This window comes from Acinonyx jubatus, chromosome C1 (assembly GCF_027475565.1).
Source record: "Acinonyx jubatus isolate Ajub_Pintada_27869175 chromosome C1, VMU_Ajub_asm_v1.0, whole genome shotgun sequence".
NCBI lineage: Eukaryota > Metazoa > Chordata > Mammalia > Carnivora > Felidae > Acinonyx > Acinonyx jubatus.
This window is the reverse complement of record NC_069381.1, coordinates 87,236,332-87,261,073: the sequence shown is the minus strand read 5'-3', so window position 1 is coordinate 87,261,073 and position 24,742 is coordinate 87,236,332. Positions and strand designations below refer to the sequence as shown.

The 24,742-nt window shown below is 35.9% G+C and overlaps 1 long non-coding RNA gene across 2 annotated transcripts in view; it reads right to left on the bottom strand.

Annotated features, from left to right (window-relative positions):
- Positions 1–24,742, bottom strand: part of LOC113599223 (uncharacterized) — a 165,379-nt gene that overhangs the window by 51,542 nt on the left and 89,095 nt on the right. Inside the window, exon 4 of one of the 2 annotated variants that reach the window (XR_008295099.1) lies at positions 10,216–11,063. The exons of the other annotated variant lie outside the window; for it this stretch is intronic. This is a non-coding gene — a long non-coding RNA (uncharacterized LOC113599223). Of the gene's footprint in view, positions 1–10,215; positions 11,064–24,742 lie in introns of those variants that run through there. 2 annotated transcript variants of the gene reach the window in all.

Genomic DNA, 24,742 nt, shown 5'->3' with positions numbered 1-24,742 from the left:
GTTGGATTAGAGATTCACCTTTATGACCTGACTCAATCTTAATCACATCTTTAAAGGCCCTATTTACAGATAGAGTCATATTAAATGTTAAGGCTTCAACATATAATTTGGGGGGTGGGACATGACACAATTCAGTCCATAGCAAACTTCAATTAAAAGATAAGTTGAGGGGCGCCTGGGTGGCTCAGTCAGTTGAGCGGCCGACTTCAGCTCAGGTCATGAGCTTGCGGTCCGTGAGTTCGAGCCCCGTGTAGGGCTCTGTGCTGACAGCTCAGAGCCTGTTTCAGATTCTGTGTCTCCCTCTCTCTGACCCTCCCCCGTTCATGCTCTGTCTCTCTCTGTCTCAAAAATAAATAAACGTTAAAAAAAAAAAAGATAAGTTGAAAGCTTAAAAGCTACCTTTGACTCTGAGGCTTGAACATGGTCAATAATGTCTGTTTTAGATTGACATTCAACAAATGTCTTTATTTTTTTATAATACCTAATTTACTTTATTTTATTTTTTTAAACGAAAACATTGTTTTACTTGAAGCATACTTCAGAATACAAGGCTCTAAAAGATATATATATATATAAAACATTCCATCCAAGAAAAATAGAATACACATTTTCCTCAATCACACAGAAAAATCCCCCCTTGTTAAATCACATAAAAAGAGACATAACAAATATTACAAATTTAAGAAGACTGATATATCAAGTATATTTTCCAATCACAATAGTACAAAACTAAAGATCAACAATAAAACAAAGCTGGAAAATCTACACTATAAATATTTAATATGTAAATGTTAAATAACACAGTACTGTACAAACAATGGACCAAGTAAGAAATCAAATGGTAAATCAAAATATGTCTCAAAGCAAAAGAAAAATAAAACACAATATTCAAAACCCATGAGATGCAGCAAAAGCAGATATTAGAATGAAATTTGTGCTATAAATGCTTGTATTAGGAAAAACTTCAAATAAAAACCTTAAAATTACACCAAAAGAAAGTAGAAAAAGAAGAAACTTACCTGAAATTCAGTAAAAGAAGTCACAGAGAAAAATTTTAAAATACACAAAATAGATACCATAACAAACAATAACATAACATTGAAAGTAATGGCCAGTTTTCCCCTCAAAAAATAAACAAAATTGACAATGCTTTAATTACATTAACTAAGAAAAAAAAAGAGAAAAGACTCAAAAACCAAAATGAGAAATGGCAGAGAAAACAATACAACAGATAAACACAGAAATACATAGGGTGATAACAGATTAATATTAACAATTATATACTAACAAATCAGATAACTTATAGAAAAAAAAAACAGGTAATTCCTACAAACATACAAGTTACCAAGATTGAATCATGAATCTTGAATCTAAGTAATGGGAAATCTTAGACCAAGAATTCTTTAAAAAGAATTAAAGTTGAATTAGGAATCAAAAATCTTCCAGCACCGAAAAGCCTAAGAATACATGGTTTCATTGGTGAATACTATCAAACATTTAAAAACAATATTTAATGAAAATCTTTACCAAAATCTCAAAAATAACACAATAGAAGGAACACACTCAAAATCATTCTATGAGAGGAGCCAAGATGGAGGAACAGCATGGAAGTTATTTGTGTGTCTCGCATCCATGAAATATATCCAGACCAACAGTAAACCATCCTGCACACCTAGAAAACTGACTGGAGGATTAACACAAAGTATGCACAACCTGAACCATAGAATACAGCAGGTATGCGACGCAGAGAAGTGAACTTGGGGAGTGAGAAGGTGCAGGAAGGGAGGTGCTTTTGTGACCAGAGAGAGGACTGAGACTGAGAGGAGGGGGAGAATACAGGAAAAGCACCCCTCCCCAAAAGCAGCTGGAGAGGAAGTGGAAAACTGGAAACAGCTACAGGAACTAAACTAAAAAGGGAGAAAGGAGAAAGGAGAGGGTTTAAATTCCTTAAGATTGTAAACAAGGGGAGCACAATCTGCAACTCTGCAGCTTGATACCTGACGGTGCTCTGGTGGGAAGGGCGAATCCCCAGGAACTCAGTGGGGTCCAGAAGGTTCTCGGGCCACACAGGGAAAAGCGGTTCCACTGCTGGAAGGATATTTGGTAGAGACTGTTGAAGCCACCTGGTCCCAGCAGACCCCAGAAAACGGCCACATTCGCTGGTGCTGGAACAAGGTCCTTAAAGGTGAAGCCTGGTGCCAGATATGTGTTGTGATTTTCCATAGTCCCTGAAATGCTGCTGCTACACTATCTCGCGAGCTTTTTCTGGGGCGGGCTGGCACCTGGCCACAGTCTCAGGGCTCCGGCAGCAGCAAGGTCCAGCAAGCGTTCCTGGGTGCAGTCGACATTCGGCCATTGCTCGTTAAGACCCTTCCACAGAAGTGCGAAACAGGTCAAAGACACAGTCCTTCAGAAGTAAAGGGCTGGGGAAAACAGCTGCATCTGAGACAAAACTCAGGAAAGAGGTACTGCCTGGGGCCTGGTCACTGAGAGTGAAAAAGCGGAGAGTGGACGATAGCTGAAGCACCACTCCAGCGCAGGCACAGACGCATCTACCAGCTCTGCAACGATCCACCCCAATAGGCTAGAAGAGCCATCTGGTGGGGAACGGAGCCGTTACACTGAGCCCCACCAAACTAGGCCAACTTCGCTCTCAAAACCACAAGTCTCACCGACAGCTTAGTTTATGGACTATAAAGTGCTACATAGACTGACTTCTAGGGGAAAACAAAGTAATTTCAGTCCTACTTCGATTAGCAGGTCCATCTATTCAATTTCCTTTCTTTCTTTTTTTTTTCTCTTTCACACTTCTTTTTCTTGAATACAAAAAGAGAAAAAACTCATTGTTATTTTCAATTTATATTAAAATATTTTTCTTTAATTTTTACTACAATATTTTTTACTTTTGTGTAATTTGTTTTCAAATTCTATTTTACTTCCATCATTTTATTTGAGTCTACTTGAGTGTATTCACCTTTTCAAATTTTCAAACGAGTTCCTTTTTTTCTTTCTTTTTCTTTTTTCTCTTTTTCATTTATTTTCTTTTTCTTGAATGCAGAAAGATAAAAACTTCATTTTTAATTTCAGTTTCTATTAAAAATATTTTTCTTTAATTTTTTTACTATACTTTTTGCTTTTATGTAAATTTTTTCAAATTCTATTTACTTCCATTATTTTATTTTAGCCTACTACAGTGTATTCAATTTTTCAAATTTTCTAATGATTTCCTTTTTTCTCTTTTTTAATTCTTTTTTCTTTTTTCTTGAATACAGAAAAAGAAAAGAATCATTATTATTTTTAATTTTTATTAATTTTATTTAATTTTTTTCTACTTATTATTTACTTCTGTTTATATTTTTTCAAATTCTATTTTACTCCCATCATCTCATTTTAGTCTACTTCAATGTATTCACTTTTTTAAATTCTCAAACGATTTCCCTTTTCTTTCTCCCTTCACCCCTTTTTGTCCCCTCTAATCGGCCAAACCACTTTCAACACCAAGACCAAAACACACCTAGGATCTAGCATCATTGATTGAATTTGTGTGTGTGTGTGTGTGTGTGTGTGTGTGTCTGTGTGTTTATTTTTTAATTTTAATATTTTTTAATTTTAATTTTTCTACCTCATTAATTCCTTTTGTCCCTTCAAAATGACAAAAAGAAGGAATTCACCCCAAGAGAAAGATCACGAAGAAACGACAGCCAGAGATTTAACCAACACAGATACAAGCAAGATGTCTGAACCACAATTTAGAATCACGATAATAAGAGTACTAGCTGGAGTCGAAAATACATTAGAATCCCTTCCTGCAGAGATAAAAGAAGTAAAAAATAGCCACAATGAAATTAAAACTGCTATAATTGAGCTGCAATCATGGATGGATGCAGCGGCAGCAAAGGTGGATGAGGCAGAACAGAGAATCAGCGATATAGAGGACAAACTTATAGAGAATAATGAAGCAGAAAAAACAGAGGGAGATTAAGGCAAAAGAGCATGATTTAAGAATCAGAGAAATCAGTGACTCTTTAAAAAGGAACAACATCAGAATCATAGGGGTCCCAGGAGAGGAAGAGAGAGAAAAGGGGGTAGAAGGGTTATGTGAGCAAATCATAGCAGAAAAGTTTCCTAACCTGGGGAAAGACACAGACATCAAAATCCAGGAAGCACAGAGGACCCCCATTAGATTCAACAAAAACCGACCATCAGCAAGGCACATCATAGTCAAATTCACAAAACACTCAGGCAAGGAGAGAATCATGAAAGCAGCAAGGGAAAAAAAGTCCCTACCCTACAAGGGAAGACAGGTCACGTTTGCAGCAGACCTATCCACAGAAACTTGGCAGGCCAGAGAGGAGTGGCAGGATATATTCAGTGTGCTGAATCAGAAAAATATGCAGCCAAGAACTCTTTATCCAGAAAGGCTGTCACTCAAAATAGAAGGAGAGATTAAAAGTTTCCCAGACAAGCAAAAATTAAAAGAGTTTGTGACCACTAACCCAGCCCTGCAAGAAATTCTGAGGGGGACTCTCTGAGGGGAGAAAAGATGAATGAATATATATATACCAAAAGCAACAAAGATTAGAAAGGACCAGAGAACACCACCAGAAACTCCAACACTACAAACATCATAATGGCAATAAATTCATAACTTTCACTACTCACTCTAAACGTCAATGGACCCAATGCTCCAATGAAAGACATAGGGTAACAGAATGGATAAGAAAACAAGATCCATCTGTATGCTGTTTACAAGAGACCCACGTTATACCTAAAGACACCTTCAGATTGAAAATAAGGGGATGGAGAACCATCTATCACGCTAATGGTCAACTAAAGAAAGCTGGAGTAGACATACTTATGTCAGGCAATCTAGACTTAAAGACTGTATCAAGAGATCCAGATGGGCATTATATCATAATCAAGGCATCCACGAAGAAGACTTAAAAATTGTAAACATTTATGTGCCAAAAGTGGCAGCATCCAAATATGTAAATCAACTAATCACAAACATAAAGAAAATCATCACTAGTAATACCATAATAGTAGGAGACCTCAACACCCCACTCACAGCAATGGACAGATCATCTAATCAAAAAATCAACAAGGAAACAATGGCTTTGAATGACACACTGGACCAAATGGACTTAACAGATACATTCAGAACATTTCATCCTAAAGCAGCAGAACATACATTCTTCTCCAGTGCACATGGAACGTTCTCCAGAATAGACCATATACTGGGACACAAATCAGCCCTAAGTAAGTACAAAAAGATTGAGATCATACCATGCATATTTTCAGACCACAATGCTATGAAACTCGAAATCAACCACAAGAAAAAATTTGGAAAGGTAACAAATACTTGGAGACTGAAGAACATCCTACTAAAAAATGAATGGGCTAACCAAGAAGTTAAAGAGGAAATTAAAAAGTATATGGAAGTCAATGAAAATGATAACACCGTAACCCAAACCTCTGGGATGCAGCAAAGGCGGTCATAAGAGGAAAGTATATAGCAATCCAGGCCTTCCTAAAAAGTAAGAAAAATCTCAGATACACAACCTAACCTTATGCCTTAAGGAGCTGGAAAAAGAACTGCAAATAAAACCCAAAACCAGCAGAAGACAGGAAATAAAGATTAGAGCAGAAATTAATGCTATCAAAACAACAACAACAACAAAAAACAGTAGAACAGATCAATGAAACCAGAGCTGGTTCTTTGAAAGTATTAACAAAATTGATAAACCACTAGCCAGTTTGATCAAAAAGAAAAAGGAAAGGACCGCAACAAATAAAATCCAGAATGAAAGGGGAGAGATCACAACCAACACAGCAGAAATGCAAACAACAATAAGAGACTATTATGATCAATTATATGCCAATAAAATGGGCAATCTGGAAGAAATGGACAAATTCCTGGAAACATATACACTACCACAACTGAAACAGGAAGAAATAGAAAATTTGAACAGACCCATAACCAGCAAGGAAATCGAATTAGTAATCAAAAATCTGCCTAAAAACAAGAGTCCAGGGCCAGATGGCTTTCCAGGGGAATTCTACCCAACGTTTAAGGAAGAATTAACACCTATTCTCTTGAAACTGTTCCAAAAAATAGAAACGAAAGGAAAACTTCCAAACTCTTTCCATGAAGCCAACAGTACCTTGATTCCAAAACCAAACAGAGACCCCACAAAAAAGGAGAACTATAGACCAGTTTCCCTGATGAACATGGATGCAAAAATCCTCAACAAGATTACCGGAGCCAAGAATACATTAAAAAAATTATTCACCAGGACCAAGTGGGATTTATACCTGGGATGCAGGGCTGGTTCAATATCCACAAAACAATTAGCATGATTCATCACATCAGTAAAAGATAGGACAAGAACCATATGATCCTCTCAATAGATTCAGAGAAAGCATTTGACAAAATACAGCATCCTTTCTTGATAAAAACTCTCAAGAAAGTAGGGATAGAAGGAGCATACCTCAAGATCATAAAAGCCATACATGAACAACCCAATGCTAATATCATCCTCAATGGGGAAAAACTGAGAGCTTTCCCCCTAAGGTCGGGAACAAGACAGGGATACCCCCTCTCACCACTGTTATTCAACATAGTATTGGAAGTCTTAGCCTCTGCAATCAGACAACACAGAGAAATAAAAGGCATCCAAATCGGCCAGAAGGAGATAAAACTTTCACCCTTTGCAGATGACATGATACTCTATATGGAAAACCCAAAAGATTCCACCAAAAAACTGCTAGAACTGATTTATGAATTCAGCAAAGTTGCAGGATACAAAATCAACACACAGAAATCAGTTGCATTCCTATACACCAACAATGAAGTGGCAGAAAGAGAAATCAAGGAATTGATCCCATTTACAGCTTCACCAAAAACCATAAAACACCTAGGAATAAATCTAACCAAAGAGCTGAAAAATCTATACACTGAAACTATAGAAAGCTTATGAAAGAAATTGAAGAAGACACAAAAATGGAGAAATATTCCATGCTCCTGGATAGGAAGAACAAATATTGTTAAAATGTCAATACTACCCAAAGCAATCTACATATTCAATGCAATCCTTATCAAAATAACACCAGCATTCTTCACAGAGCTAAAACAAATAATCCTGAATTTTGTATGGAACCAGAAAAGACCCTGAATAGCCAAAGCAATCTTGAGAAAGAAAACCAAAGCAGGAGGCATCACAATCCCAGACTTCAAGCTATACTACAAAGCTGTAATCATCAAGACAGTATGGTACCAGCACAAGAACAGACACTCAGATCGATGGAACAGAATACAAAACTCAGAAATGGACCCACAAATGTATGGCCAACTAATCTTTGACAAAGCGGGAAAGAATACCCAATGGAATAAAGACAGTCTCTTCAGCAAGTGGTGCTGGGAAAACTGGACAGCAACATGCAGAAGAATGAACCTGGACCACTTTCTTACACCATACACAAAAATAAACTTAAACTGGATGAAAGACCTCAATGTAAGACAGGAAGCCATCAAAATCCTCGAGGAGAAAGCAGGCAAAAACCTCTTTGATCTTGCCCACAGCAACTTCTTACTCAACACATCTCTGGAGGCAAGGGAAGCAAAAGCAAAAATGAACTATTGGGACCTCATCAAAATAAAAAACTTCTGCACAGCAAAGTAAACAATCAGCAAAACTAAAAGGCAACCAACAGAATGGGAGAAGGTATTTGCAAATGACATATCAGATAAAGGGTTAGTATCCAAAATCTACAAAGAACTTATCAATCTCAACACCCAAAAAACAAAGAATCCAGTGAAGAAATGAGGAAAAGACATCAACAGACACTTCTCCAAAGAAGACATCCAGATGGCCAACTGAGGCATGAAAAATGTTCAGCTTCACTCATCATCAGGGAAATACAAATCAAAACCACAATGAGATATCACCTCACACCTGTCAGAATGGCTAACGTTAACAACTCAGGCAACAACACATGTTGGTGAGGATGCGGAGAAAGAGGATCTCTTTTGCATTGTTGGTGGGAATGCAAGCTGTTGCAGCCACTCTGGAAAACAGTATGGAGCTTCCTCAAAAAACTTAAAATAGAACTACCCTACGACCCAGCAATAGTACTGCTAGGAATTTACCCAAGGGATACAGGAGTGCTGATGCATAAGGGCACTTGTTCCCCAATGTTTATAGCAGCACTTTCAATAATAATGGCCAAATTATAGAAAGAGCCTAAATGTCCATCAAGTGATGAATGGATAAAGAAATTGTGGTTTATATACACAATGGAATACTACGTTGCAATGAGAAAGAATGAAATATGGCCTTTTGTAGCAACATGGATGGAACTGGAGAGTGTTATACTAAGTGGAATAAGTCATACAGAGAAAGACAGATACCATAGGTTTTCACTCCTATGTGGATCCTGAGAAACTTAACAGAAGACCATAGGGGAGGGGAAGGAAAAAAAGGTTAGAGAGGGAGGGAGCCAAAACATAAGAGACTCTTAAAAAATGAGAACAAACTGAGGGTTGATGGGGGGTGGGAGGGAGAAAAGGGTGGGTTATGGGCATTGAGGAAGGCACCTATTGGGATGAGCACTGGGTGTTGTATGGAAAGCAATTTGACAATAAATTTCAAATAAATAAATAAATATAAAATAAAAAAAATAAAAAAATTAAATTAAAAAAAATCATTCTATGAGGCCAGTATTACCTAATACCAAAGCAGGATAAAAACAATACAAGAACAAAAATGTCTAGTCTGTCCAGTATAAGTATTGTTACTCCAAGTTTCTTTTGATGCCAATTTGCATGATAAATGTTTCTCCCTCCCCTCACTTTCAATCTCCATGTGTCTTTAGGTCTAAAATGAGACTCCTGTAGGCAGTTTATAGATGGAACTAATTTTTTTAATCCATTCTGACACCCTTTCTTTTAACTGGAACATTTAGCCCATTTACTTTCAAAGTAATTATTGATAGATATGTCCTTATTACCATTTTATTACTTGTTTTTCATTGTTTCTAGAGATTTTCTCTGATTTTTCTCTGTTACTTTTGATCTCTCCTTTGCACTTAAAGAGTTCCTGTCAATATTTCTGTCAGGGCTGGTTTAGTGGTAATGAACTCCTTTAGTTTTTGTCTGGGAAACTCTCTCTCTCCTACTATTATGAATGATAGCTCTACTGGAAAGAGTATTATTGGCTACAGATTTTTCCCACCCAATCTGTAGCCAATAATACTCTATCCAGTAAAACTATTTGATTTGAATATGCCATGCCACTCCCTTGCTAAATTACTGTTGAGAAATCCCCAGCTAGCCTTACAGCTTTTCCTTTGTTAGTTAAAGACTTCTTTGGATGCTTTTATGATTTTTTCTTTAACACTACATTATGCAAATTTAATTACAATATGTCTTGTCATTGGCCTGCTTTTGTTGATTTTGATGCGAGTTCTCTATGCCTCCTGGATCTGGATGTCTGTATCCTTCCCCAGATTAAGAAAGTTTTCTGCTATTATTTCTTGAAATACATTTCTGCCTCAGTCTCTCTTTCTTCTTCTGGGACTCCTATAATATGAATGTTATTACATTTGATAGAGGCAACTGAGGCACCTTAGTATATTCTTATGTTGCATAATACTCTCTTTCTCTTTTACTCAGCTTCATTCTTTTCCATTATTTTGTTTTCTAGATCACTAATTCATTCCTTTGCTTCTTCCAGCCTGTTATTCATTGTAACAAACCTATTTCCAATCTTGTTTATTGCATTCTTCATCTTTGATTGATTCTTTTTTTAACTCTTTTATCTCTGTGGTAAGGGTATCACTGAGATGGCAGTGGAGTAGAAAAACCTTTCGCCCATCTCATACAATGAACACAACTAGATAACCATAAAATCATCCTAAATAGCCCAGAAATTGACCTGAAGACTGACAGAACAAACTCCACAACTAAAGGGAGAGGGGCGCCTGGGTGGCTCAGTCGGTTAAGCGTCCGACTTTGGCTCAGGTCACGATCTCACGGTCCGTGGGTTCGAGCCCCGCGTCGGGCTCTGGGCTGATGGCTCAGAGCCTGGAGCCTGCTTCCGATTCTGTGTCTCCCTCTCTTTCTGCCCCTCCCCCCTTCATGCTCTGTCTCTCTCTGTCTCAAAAATAAATAAAAACGTTAAAAAAATTAAAAAAATAATAAATAAAATAAAGGGAGAGAAGAGGCGACATTGAAGAAAGTAGGAAGTGTAGAAACATGGTTTAGGGGATAAATGGATCATGGGTGCAGTGGAGGGGAGGGAGCCATGGGCATGGAGCAGGGTGAGAGAGGGAGGAGCACACAGGAAAATTCATAAGAAGAATGTTTCTCCAAAACCATTGGCTTGGAAAATGAAAAAGGCTTGGAAAACATATTTTGTGAATTCTTGCAACCAGTTGGGCTCAAAGCCTGGAGTTTTTAAGGTCATCAGGCTTTGCTGGCATAGAACCTGGTGGGCACTGCCCTGCTCTTAGAGAGAAAGCAGGCAAACAATCTGAGGATAGAAAGTGTGGTAACAGCGATATGAAAAATGCCTGGTGCACACAGGGGAAGATAATTCGGTATTCTAGGAGGGCTTCCCTGAGAGGCAGCATTTATAGAGACACCTCTCCAGCAACAAAGGAGCTGGCTAGACCATTTCCTTCCCTTGCCCCTAGCTATAAACACAGAGTCACCTGCAAGAAGTCGCCCAGTGCTGACACTGGCTGCCTAACTTGCTTACATCAATCACCATCCCCCTGTTCTCCAGTGAAACTGCCCTTCTCAGTCACACTTGCCTTAGTCCCAGCATGGTGGTCCTTTCCCAGAAAGCCAGCACAAGCCCCTGCCCACACCACATCTACCAAACAGAGAGTTGTACAGGGCCTAAGTTCTACAGGGCCCCTAGTGGAGGTGGTGTCAGGTCTCATTTCACAAGCAGACCGGAGAACACCTAGTTAAAACTCACCATATTCAGGCCAGGGATGAAGCACTTCACAGAGCAGGCAAGGAGAGCATCTTTGGACAACTGGCCAGAAGGATAGAGCTGCCAAAACACAACAGCAGAGCATATACAGTACACACTGGAGACATTTCCTGAAGCATCAGGCTATGGGCACTACATAACTTCTTCATAAGACCATTACTTTTAGGAGCAGGAGACATAACTGGCTTTTCTAACACAAAGAAGAAGGTAGAGACTTAGACAAAAATGCCAAGATAGAGGAATTTATCCCAAATTGAAGAACAAGATAAGGCCATGTCCAGAGAGCTAAGTGAAATAGGTATAAGTAACATGCCTAATGTAAAATTCAAAGCAACAATCATAAGAATACTCACTGGGCTTGAGAAAAGAATAGACAACAAATGTCTTTAAATGCCAAATATTTTCTTGTTCGCTAATTTTTCACTGTAAGCGATATGCTAGTCACTTTTGCTTAAAGCCTGGAAATTAAACTAGAAAATTAAATGTACAAAGAAGATTTTCAAAAACTGAAATGTTTCATAAACAGGACCAGGTGATAGGAATTAGTAAATGTAAGCACACACTAGTACTTTGATGTATGAAAACACTCAGAAGAAAAGGGGATATTTTGAGGTTTAGGAAAAGGCAAGTTAAGTACCTTTTTCTGATGAATAGGCAAAGACAACTCTGCTGAGTTCACTTTTTTAATACCAATTGACAAATTATGATAGATTCTTACTCACATATATATCATAGTGGGTGATAATCAAAAAACCCTATGAAGAAAGAATCATAAATAATTGTGTTCTCATCTACAAAAATGACAAGCTATGATCTTGTGAGTAGTTGCTCCGAAAGTTTTTTGTATATCACTTTCTACTAAATTGAAACTAAATTATGTTGATTTATGTTAATCAATATATTCATGTAATGTTATTAATGCAAGATTGTATTGGTTACTTAAGTTGCATATTGATAGATACAGACTGAATTTTGCTTGCTAGAATGTAAACACCAAGAGAACAACATTTGTCTGTTTTTATTTTATTTTATTTGTTTCATTGCTATAACTATGGCACCTAAATTAGCATCTGACACATTTAAGCTCTTAGTGAATATTTGTTCAATGGAATATTTATTTAATTCATGCATAAGTACTATCAGTACTAAGATTTTATCATGTTGTAAAGCATCATGCCTAAGGAAATTAGTTGGACACCAAACAATGGTCGAGTAGGTAATTTGGCACGTCAATTAAAAAAAAAAAGGATGGGTGGAAAGAAGGAAAGGCAAATGATAATGATAAAATTGAGGGAAAGTGAAAAAATTCTCAGTGGCATTGAATAACAAAATGGAAAATTTCTTGTAAAAATTAAAATGTGTGAAAGGTAAGGAAGAGACAGGGATTAGGAAAATCTGAGGCTGTGACAGATCTCTTTCTAGGATGGGCCTGCTTTAGTTATGTTTCCTTCTTGAAATTTTTATATGATTTTATTCTGCTCTAAAACAAATAGAAAATTAACATGATTCATGTACAGTCATTTTCCTGGTATGTAATGTCCAGAGGGAAAGTAGTAAGAAGTGGCATTGAAGAAATGAGGGAAAAGCCAAGCTTCTTTTGACAAGATTCAACTAAATAGTCAATGCAAGCTACAGGGATACCTCAAAATTGTTGTGGGTTCAGTTCCAGACCATCACAATAAAGCAAATATTGCAATAAATTGAGTCAAATGAATTCTTTGGTTTCCCAGTGCATATAAAGTTATACTTACATTACACTGTAGTTTATAAGGTACAAAAATAGCATTATATCTAAAAGAATATACGTACCTTTATTAGAAAATACTATATTGCTAAAAAATGCTAACCATCATCTGAACTTTCAGTGAGTTATAGTCACTGATCACAGATCATCATAACAAATATGATAATAATGAAGAAGTTTGCAATATTACCAGAATTACCCAAATGTGACATAGAGACATGAAATGAGCAAATGCTATTAGAAAAATGGCAGTGACAGATTTGCTTCACAGAGTTGCCCCAAACCTTGATTTTATAAAATTTAAATTTAAATTTAATGTTACAGATACATGTTGCTATTTTACCTTTTATTATCTAGGGCAATAAGCATATTTGTCTAATGCTGGTATTATGATTATTACTAATAATAAAAATATTCCACACTGCCACACTGAAGATAAAGAGCAGACTTACTGTCTAGTAATTCCCAGATTTCTCCATGATTCATCTTGCACCATGCATTATGCCCCATAATAATGTCACCCTGTTTAGCTGCCTGTTGGAACTAGAATATTCCATCAGGTGGTAATCCCGTCTATTTTTCCCCACTAAGAAACCTCCTTCTGAAAAAGTGATTGACACAAATGAGCTTAATAACTATGCAAAAAGGAATTGACTGACCATTTGAGAATTCTGCTTAATGGGCATGCTATAGTGACTGTCAATGGCCAAACCTATCATATCTTTTTCGGGGATATTTGTGAGTCATAGAGACTCAGTTGTGTGGTTTAAAGAATGAAAAAAAAAAACATCAAGATATTAGAATATGAAACATGGATGCCATTGTCTTCACAGAAGGACAAAAGCATGAGTTGATGTCAGGTTATTCGAACTACTAATGCATGGTAAGTAGTGTTCTGCTCTTCTTGCTGTGCAGCTACAGAGATAAAAGGGTATCTTACTTCCCTTTGTATTCTGAAATAATTCACCATTTGCTGAGATAATATGAGTGTGCTTCTGGTCCTTATAACTTGAAAGACCCTAACTAGCAATTAAGATTAATAAATATGCATAAAATGTTTTACTCAGTTTATTTTATTATAACGTATTTTATTTGATGCCCTCCTAAGCTATGTGTTTCTGCTCTGGACTTAGATGCTTATGCTGTCAAATATACATAATATTTAACTTACAACTGATTTATACTGTAATAAAATAGTTCCTGTACTTTTGGCAAACTACGTGTATGTGATTCTTTTGTAACTAATCATAGCGGAGTGCTCCTGATAGGACATGGTAAAATATTAGAAATGCTTTCATATAAACAACATGATAGATTTCTATTGGTGGACTTTAGATATTGAACTTTATTATAATGCCTTTAACCATAAGGATTGTGCTTTAGGATTGACCAATGGATGAGTCATTTTCATCTCAAGATTATTGTTGGTACTCCAGTAACTTACCCAGCTGGTGGCTTGGAGCAGAGGCTTCCTAAATTTTGCAATATAGTAAACAATATAACAGAGAAAATTTTGAGTAATTTCAGACTATGCAGTTCTTTCAGACTGGCTTTTAATTGGCAGTGGCTAACACTTATTAAGTTTATACATGCCACATCTTGACTTCTTAAATAGAATAATAAATTTCAATATAAGAATAACAGCACATTTTCACTAGTTACAGTATATAGTATTAATATATGCATATCTCATTTTCTCTGCACATGTCCTAAATGGAATTGTTGTTAGCCCCATTTTAGAGACATAGTAATAAATTCTTGGATAATTTATTCTTAGTGATAAACCTGGAATTCAGATGTATCTGACTCCAAAGCCTGGTTCTTAATCATTGTTATATACTATCCATCTTAAAGCTTTTAAAAATACTTGAGGGCTCATAAAAAGAAGAGCTCTGATTAAACCCCTTAAAAAGTTATTTCTTGGGCACCTGGGTGGTTCAGTTGGTTGGGCTCTTGATTTTGGCTAAGGTCATCATCTCATGGGTCATGAGTTGGGACCCTGTGTGAGGCTCTGTGCTGGCAACATGGAGCCTGCTTAGGGTTCTCTCTCTCTCTCTCTCTCTCTCTCTCTCTCTCTCTCTCTCTCCAAATAAATAAACATTAAAAATTGTTAATAAAAAATAGAAGTAAAATAAAAAAGTATTTCCACTTGGGATTTCTCTATTTGAAGGTTTCATAAAGCAGAGATTACTTCCATAACCATTTAGATGTTAGCTTCTAACTACTTTTTTTCCTAATGTAATAGATTCAGTTTTATATTCTGTAGAGCACTGGATTTTTAAGAATATTCTCAAAAAAAATCTGAAAACTAGAAGTTTGAAAAATATTTTGATAATATACCACTTCTTAAAGATTCACAGTGCACACTAACATTTTTTTTTAATCAAAGGATCCTACACTAAAAATACATTTAATTTTGTTTATCACAGCCCTTCCAATTTTACCTGAGTGTTAATTAAAAACATTTATTAAAACTCTTAGGTAATATTTTCTCACAAAACAATAGTGAATGTATACATTTATTTAAGGATAAAAAGGAAGAGGAAGAAAGGCCCCAAGTAATTTCCCACTTAAAATGTAGTTCTCTAAAACCACATAGTTTTACTTCTAATTAGATACACTGAACAGAAAAAAAAAAGATGTCCTTTAAAATATTTTTTTGTTGAAAAGATCAAAACAGGAAAAATAATAAGAAATGAAACACATACACCAAAACCCCCCACTCAGATTCTATATAAGAGAAATTTCCATTTGTAGGGTCAGCTTTAAGTTTCTTTTAAAAAGTACAGCTACCTATTTTCAAATAGCAACATATATAACTTTTCTATTAAAGTATCATGGGGTGAATGATTTATAGATATAAAGTAGTCATTTCTCCCCCTTCTAAAATCATATTTTCTCTGCCTTACCTAAAATGACATTGAAGTGAGGTGGCTACATGAGTTACATTACCAAAGGCACTATGTACAATAAGTGGAACAGAGTGTTATTAAATCCATGGGATATTTTCCTCTGCAATCTCTTGCCAGCTCTATCATCTCTCTTTGTTGCTCCCCCCCCTCAATTACTCAAATCAATTCATTTCTATGCAAATGCTGGCATCTCTGTAAGGAGGATATGTGGTAAGAAACCAGACTTTTCTATAGACAGGCTGCTTATTGAGTAATTCATCTATCATTTACTCAAAGAGAAAATCTATGACTACCATTATTTATTCATTCACAAGGGTGTTTTCCCATCTGAGGCAAAGACTCTACTTTAATTTTGCTTTACAGTGGTGGACACATCTCTGCTCCATCACGATCAGCACCCCCACTTTGCACGTTACATTCCTTCGGTGCCTTCTAAATATTCTTCCATCACAGAGTGTCATTCATCTTCCATGTTCTCTGATTTATCCAATCCTAGCCATCTTTTTGAAGATGCTGCCTCCTTGGCTATTGGAGCCCACTTCTATTCTTTTAATTTATAAAATATAGCATATTTTATATATATCACTTAAAAGGTTCACCTTTTTCTTGTAGTCCCTCTGAAACAGAGGCTAAAACATTGAACACAAATACTACTTCCAACGTATATTCTGTTTTCGACCCTGCAATATTCTAACCCATAATATATTCCTATTAAAGATTTGCTGAAATGGAATTGGTGGAATTATTAAGAGGGACATATTACAGTGGGGGAGGGTTACTTTAGTGAGAGGAAAGAGCCAAAGTAAAACAGTGAAGACCTGTCAAGTTTATGAAGTTCCATTATCACATAAATGTATGTCTTCAAAGGGTGTCAGAGTTTCTGGTTGCACATTCTATTAGGAGCCTGGAAAGTTGCTAAATAAGACGTTCAGATGAGTTACCAAGACATGGTACATTGGAAGCACACAATTCTGTGCTTTACACGAACAAACTTGATTTAGGTTTGTTTTGCTTTTGTTACTTTTGTTTTTGTTTTGTATCTCAAATTCCACTATAGTTAATGTTGCTTTCAAATCAACTATTTTTTTTTAAATGTTCACAACCTAATTCCTCAAATATCCAAAAGAGAGTATCACATAGTTTTATCATGTGGTTAAATGACATATTTAAAAAATCTTTTCTTTGTTGTGTACCCTCAAGCTCTGTCTATAGAAATAAATGAATTACTTACCAATGCAGTTAAGCAACTGTTATTATTTTTTTTCCTTCTACACATATTGAGGTAGGCATTGGGTATGAAGAAGTAAACACAGAGATATGGTCGCTTCCTTCTATATACTATAATTCTGTGGAGAATGTGTATGATAAATAACCAAAGAAAAAGAAAAAGAAAAAGAAAAGCAAAAAAAAAAAAAGAAAGAAAAAAATAAACTGTTTCATACTTATAACAAGAAAAATGAACAAGAAAAAAATAATAACCAATCAACAACATAATTACAAACTGTAATAAATTCAGTGAAAGGAGCGTGAGGTGCTGAGAGATTAAATAGGGGGAGCCTATTTTGGATTATGCTGTTTTTTGAAAATTATTTTAGGAAGTGACTTTTAAGCTGAGACTTAAAAGATGAGAAAGAACCACTATGTGAATGAAAGAACATTCCAAGTAGAAAGGAAAAAGAATGTGAAAGAGAACCTAAGTCAGGAAAGGATTTTTATTATAAAAAGCAAAGGGGAATAACGAAAAAGATGAGGATGGAGAAACTGGCAGGGGCCAAATTATAAGAAGATAATAGGCTAGGATAAGTTCAATGGAAGCCATTGAAGACTTTCAAGAATGGAAGGAACAATATGAGTTTTTTAAAAAGATAAGCTCCTACGTGGAAAATACTACAAGGGAACAAGTGTGGAGCATACTTCATTACCTTGAAGGTTGTCTCTACATGATGGGGAAGGTGATCCGTGACAGTCATAAACCTACATACTTCAGATTCCATATTAATAAGTCAAATTTCAGAGAAGAACCAATTAACCGTTTCCAATTCAACGTCTGCTGCAGCAGACAGTTGATACTTCCATCAAATGCCATATGAATTGGAGCAACAGAGGATTGAACTATTTATGTTCTCCCTTAATTTTATTCTTCATTTATTTTTATATTACCCTTTAGTCAATTCTCTTCATACCTCTATACACTTATTCTTTATCTTCTGAGTGTCCTTTGCTGATACCTTCCTTAAATATTGATGTTCTTCCACTTCAACCCACTCTGTCATGCTCATTTTTGGTGTCTTTCTCTGAGTATGCACAACTATTCTCACAACACTACATTCTCTTAAATTTAGTCAACAAATGTTCATTGGGTACTACCAAGTACCAGGCACAATTCTAGGCACTATGAAAATAGTTAACAAAACATTCATTTAAATCTATCATCTATCAGGGTGCCTGGGTGGCTTAGTTGGTTAAGTATCCAACTCGATTTCAGCTCATTGGATCCCCCTGTGATGAGGCTCTATGCTGACAGTGTGGAGCCTGCTTAGGATTATCTCTTTCTCCCTCTCTCTATCTCTGCCCCTCCCCTGCTCATGCTCATTCTCTCTCTCTCAAAATAAAGAAACACTTTTAAAAAGATAAATAAATCTATCATCTATCTATCTATATATCATCTATCATCTATCTACCTATCTATCATCTTTCTATCTATCTATTATTATCTGTCTTATCTTTTTATCTGTTGGTGCTTCTCAAATCTAGATTTCAAGCCCAAAACTCTCTCATAAGAGGTTCTGTCTACTGGGCTTGAGATTCATATATCCAACTTCTTGCCATCATCTCTGCCAAAGCATCATGCAGACACTGCTTACTCAAAATAGCCAAACAAAAATTCTCTTTTCTCTTAAGCTTGTTCTTCCTCATCATTTTCCACCTCAGCAGTTACTACAACCATCCATTCAGATACTAGGGAGACATTTTTCTTTCCTCCCCCTCTTTCACTTTCCACCTTTCAATGAGTGACTAATATTTGAAATTCAAATTAATTTTTTAGTTAATTCAAGCCCCCATCATCTATTGCTTGTCTATTGCTATGAATTCCAGACTTGTATCCCTGATTCTAATTTCCTTTTCTTCAAATCAAACTTCCACACCACTTCAAGAGGGTTCCACCTGAAAGGCAAATCTGATCACCCTATCCCCTCTCTTAAAACCATTATCTCATCATAATAATTCAAGCAACTTAGCATGGCATAGGTCATCTGATCACCATCTTCCCCCTCTTCTCTATCTCTGGCCCCATTTCTTGCCAATTCCTCTCAAGTATTTGATGTTGAAACTTTTCTCTTGACATTGCCTGGGTTTGGGATTTCTTAGTTTCCATCACTCCTTCTTTATCTGAAGAACAACTTATTATGCTTTAAGACACATCCTTCCAAGAAGGCTTTTTTTTGGAACTTTGAATTTGGATTAGAGGCTTCCCTTCTATGCATTCATTCATTCACTTAAAACATCCTTTGCTTACTCCTCTATCTGCTTGTATTTGCCATGTGCCTATGTATTATTTGTCTTAATAAGATCTGTGAGCCATGATAGGAAAGAAACCTTACTAATTTTCCTCTCTCCAGAACTAATTTAGTGCCTTACACAACAGATGTTCATCGAGTGAGTGAATATTTTTACTTCTTCTCTTTCAAGTCTAAATATTTCAATATATACTATCCATACACAGTCTTTATTATAATGATAATATGTATTTGAATAGCACCTTTAAATTTTTGAAATGCTTTCACATTTTTACCATGTTTGATCCAAATCATTCTTTAAAAGAATATTAATAAGTTTGGGTTTTTTCCATTTTTAGTAATAGGAAAAGTTGAGATTCAGAGATTTATTCAAAGTCAAACAGCTAGTGATAGAACTGTAACTCTGGACATATTTTTTTCATAGACCACACTGCCTACTACTCACTGGAGTGGGGATTCAGCCTCTTTGACCCCCTCTTTCTTAAACATGCTGGACACATCTCCTAACCTAGGAGAGCCTAACCTAGGGAAGCAGACACCTCTGCTCAAGTGAGCCTGATCTTTTCTCGCTGAGTTCCAACCTGTATTTCTAGCAAGCTGCTTAATATATCTCTCCCTGAATGTGCCACACTACTTCAAAAGCAACATATCTAAAATAAAATGTATCTTTGCTCTCCTTCCATACATACCCTCTGCCTCCCACCCAAACCAGTTTGTCCTCCAAATTTTATGATTTCTGCTAATGTTATTTTGTCTTGGAATTTTTAGAAATTAATGTTATAGCTGTATCTAGCTATTCATCTCTTGAAAATAAACCTCGTTACTGATAAATCGTCATTATTTATTGAAAACCTGCCAGACTGTCATTCATCCCTTCAGGGCCTTATTGAACAAAGACATTTTAGAGAATTAAATATGGCATACTGAAAATACTACTCCCCCCCTTGCATAATTAGATTCAGGCATTAAAATATTTCAGTAACAACCTAAAGTGATAAAAGGCAAAAATCTCTAACAATGAAGATATTACTTTCATTACTTCAATGAGTTTTGTGAGTGTAATATATGTTATTATTACCTTTCAATTTATTTCAGTTATTTTTTTTTACAATGAGGAGGGCGATGATGACATCTGTTTTAAATCTATTTATTTCTGTTTCTGCACCATGCCAGTCATTTAACTGTACTAATGAAATATGGCAAAAGAGATTCCCTTTCAGATTCACCAAGTTTTACAGTGGTAGGGTGAGCTTTTCCTTCATTCTAACAACTTTCTTGTTATTTTAATATCTGCTTGAAACCATTCATTGGATTAAGTGTAATTGTTGAAATAAAATTATTGTTAAAAGAGCAGAAAGTTCAAAATAAGTTCAAAATATAAATTGTGTAAGCTACTTAGTATACCACACCTAAAATATCTTATTGTATAAGTAAGGCAGAAACTATATTGATCAAATTGGTGTTCTTAATTGGTCTTTGACTTGGACTTCAGAAATGATATCAGAAAAGTACTTCAGTGGCTAAAATTAAAGGGAGAAACCTGAAGATTTCAGGGCTTGGTTTCTCATAACCTGGGTGTGATGGCACTGTAATGTTGTTGCCCCAGCTTCTGGGAGTGCTGTCATCAACAGGCTTTAGTCATCAGTCATCAGTCTTTTCAGAGATTTCCTCAGCTGCTTCGTGGTCTCATCCACTGCTTCTTGGGCAACTCACATTTAATGACAGATCAATACAGGAAGGCCCAACTGGTGACAAGCTCCTGGGTATGATTGCTCCCCTATGATTGTGATTGCCTAAGGCTGTTTTGGTTCTGTATCAGCTCAGCTTCTCACTCTGCCCAATCTTGCATCCTCATCTTCCTTTCCATAGGTATTGCTACCTAACGAATATGCTGCCTGCTAAGGTGTCTTAGAGTTGAGTTCTTCCACCCTAATCCAACCTGGAACACAGGGCTTCAAAGAACCTGTGAATCCTCTAAATTTACTAGCATGTGTTTATCTTATAAGTATACATAAACTTTCCTGGTAGAGGTTTTTCCAGGTGGCCTTTGTATCAAAAACTATAAGTTTCATTGTCCTAGTATGTTGAAGATCATCCCATTACCAAGAAAAGATGAAATGTGGATAATTTTAGCCTTTGAATTAATTGTAACAAATTCTGCACAATGACTAATGCATACATATTAACCATTCAATATCTATCCCATTATGAATAGGCAAAAATGAAACTAAATAAATGAATGCTTAAAAAGCAAAGAATACCCTGCTAAAGTAAAAAGAGAAATGATAACCCTTAAAAAAAAAAGGATGACTATTCTTTATAGCCAAGAGACTATTTCAGGCTATCCTTTTCATTTTTAAAAAAATTTTAAAAAGGACACATGAAAATACACCAAGGTAATGATACCCCCTGAAAAATTTTAAAATGATTGTGATGCACTTTTGAAATTATGCGCATGAGTTCTTGGCTAGAGCCCTGCTGAATCTTTTTTCAAATTCATAAAAAGAGTCCCTCAGGATATTTCTCAGTGTGAGGATACACAGCCTCCTTTCCTGACAGGTCATTATTGCATATCATGCTGGGATTGAGTACAGGACTGGAGAGTGGCTTCTCTCTGCTTCTTCTGTAAATGTATGTGGGACTCAAGCTTTGGAATCTTAAATGTCCATGAGAGCTCAAAGTGTACCTGATGATTGATTTGCACTACAGGACAGGGCTGACACAAGAATTGCAGTTGAGTTCAGCAGGATTGCAATCAGAGTCCTTGGCAAAAGTCACATTGCATGAGGTTGACTATCATGTGGCTATGACCACCTGCTGCAGGATTTTTTCTTTATCAGTGCTGGATAAGGGTTTTTTTTTTGTTTCCTTTTTTAAATGTTGTAATTAAAAGCAGTTTCTTCAAAAGGAAAAGTTTAACAGAAAAAGAACATGTCTACCAAGTTCTGACTGAAGAATGAAAAGTAATATAGGGAAGTGAAACCATAGGGAGGCATAAGCTGTGTGTCTAATTAGTCTATGGCCTTCGAAGTTGAGATACATCACAGGAGAGACTGAGCTTGGAGCAAAGTTCCTTACTTTCTTTAAAAATGATATACTTTACAATCATTAAAACATTAAAGTCCTAGAAAATGTTACACCACATGATGTTATACCAATTCATGGCTTTACTTTATATAGTTAAGAAGTCTAGGTGGGAGAGCATATTTAATTTTTTTTTAATGTTTATATTTATTTTTGAGACAGAGAGAGACAGAACATGAGCGGGGTGGAGGGGAGGGGCGGGGAGCGAGACATGGAATTTGAAGCAGGCTCCAGGCTCTGAACTGTCAGCACAGAGCCAACATAGGGCTCAAACCCACGAACCACAAAATCATGACCTGAGCTGAAGTCCGACGCTCAACTGACTGAGCCACCCAGGTGCCCCAGGGAGGGAAGCATATTTTAAAATTCACATTCTGCTCTAATAATCTTTTCCTCCTATTATGCTCATTGTAAGAAAAATTAAAAATACATAAAAATATTTTTAAAATGAATGAAAATCAGTTAGAACTGTACTACATAAAAGATCATCACCCGGATGCTACTAAAAATGTACCACCAAACCCCCAGGGAGACTAAATCCACTAAAAATATTATAAAATGACAGAGAAATTTCCAATTGTTGAAAAGTAACAAAATTTAGGTTGACTAATTGTTCAAGTAAATTAACCATTTTTTTTCAAAGTTATTTCAAATTAATTTTGTTTGTTTAATATGCAAAAGCACATGTAAACAGATAGTTGCTTTGGAGAATTGATTTGAACAGAAGTAAAAAGCTAATATTAACCAGGTAACTCAAATGATTAAAGGCTTTGATGTACACATTCAAATTCAAAATCAAACTCTATGATATCTGATCTCCATGGAACATCTTTACCTATTCCAGTAATATTTCTTGCCACATTTTGATTCCTAATATTGGTCTGGACAAGGAGAAATATGAGGACTCTGGACAAGGAGAAATATGAGGACTCTGACCACATGCTCAAAACTCTTAAGTGTTGAAAAGTGACATCCATATCCTCACTCTATTCCAGATGGCTATGTACTTTATTCTTAATATTAAAAGGGGGGTTGTGGGATTTTTGTTTTATTGCTTTTTACCCTCAAGTTGGTTTTTATTTATAAAAATGGGTATTCAGAGGCTTACTTTAATGTTTAAAAAATCAACTAAATTTACAATTATTAAAACTTGGCTCATTATTAAGCTTTTAAGCTTAAAGTTCACTTTAAGCTCAGTTTACTTATCTTATTCTATTACAGGTCTCACAGATTCTCAAATTATTTTAAGGAACTTTCAGTAATTTATAGTCCCATTTATAAGCATAGTTATAAATATTTAAACATTATTTTTTCTTTTTAAAAGTTTATTTATTTGTTTTGAGAGAGACACAGATAGCATGAGTGGGGGAGGGGCAGAGAGAGGGAGACAGAGAATCCCAAGCAGGCTCAGCACTGTCAGCATGGAGCCCGATGTGGGGCTCAAACTCATGAAGTAAGATCATGACCTGAGCTGAAACCAGGAGCCAGATGCTCAACTGACCCAGCCACCCAGGTGACTATAAAAATTTAAACATTTTAAACCACAATTTTACATTGTTAAAGTTTATTTTCTTATATTTTTCAATTTATGACTACAATTTCCCAACTGCTAAATACTTTTCATAAAGCTATTAAGTCAGATTTATAAAATAAAACTGGAATTACATTAAATGTTATTTAATAACTAGTTAGATGTCAACAACAAAAAGTATAAGCCTAAAATGGTTGCATAATTAAGTGTCTTAATTTGGAATTACAGGAATTTAAAAATGGAGTCACATAGTTGACTCCTGTTATACAAGTTGTCCAAATATCTTCAACATTAATGGCACCAATAGTAAATATGCACCCATTCTTTTAAAGAATATTAATGCTATGAATTTTAATCTCTTAAGTAGTTCTATATTCAATTTTAAATCTTTCTGGGATTGAAAAATTATTTGTCTTCCTCTCCTACTAAGGAAGTATTATATTATTCCTCAAATTTAGAGGGTTAACCTTCCAAATCTACCATGTTTACAAATTAGCTATGTTTTATCCATGTCCCTGGATTTATCTACATCTACTCATAGAGGTCTACAGCTCCCACTCAGTTCAATTGGATTTTGTATTTCTTTTGCTTCTGAAGAGTGGCTTGCAGACCTTGGTTTGTGTGGTCATGGGACACTAAAGCTGACCAGCCAGGCCTGTTCCTGGGTCCTCACCAAACTGGAGAAATGAACCTGTGGGTCTATCAGGGTCTTGCCAGATCCAGGATATGGAACCCAGCCTTGCATGTGGTAGGCCAGCTCTTAGCCCTACCCTCTCCACAGTTAACCACTGCTGGGACAACTTCCTGTTGAAATCCCACACAGGGAGGAAAACAAACAAAAAACTTACTTTTGCAGATAAGTAAACACAATTGCGGTCCAAGTGAAAAGATTTTTCTATGTGAATGGAAACTGCATTATTTCATATACTTCCTAAGACTATACAACACTT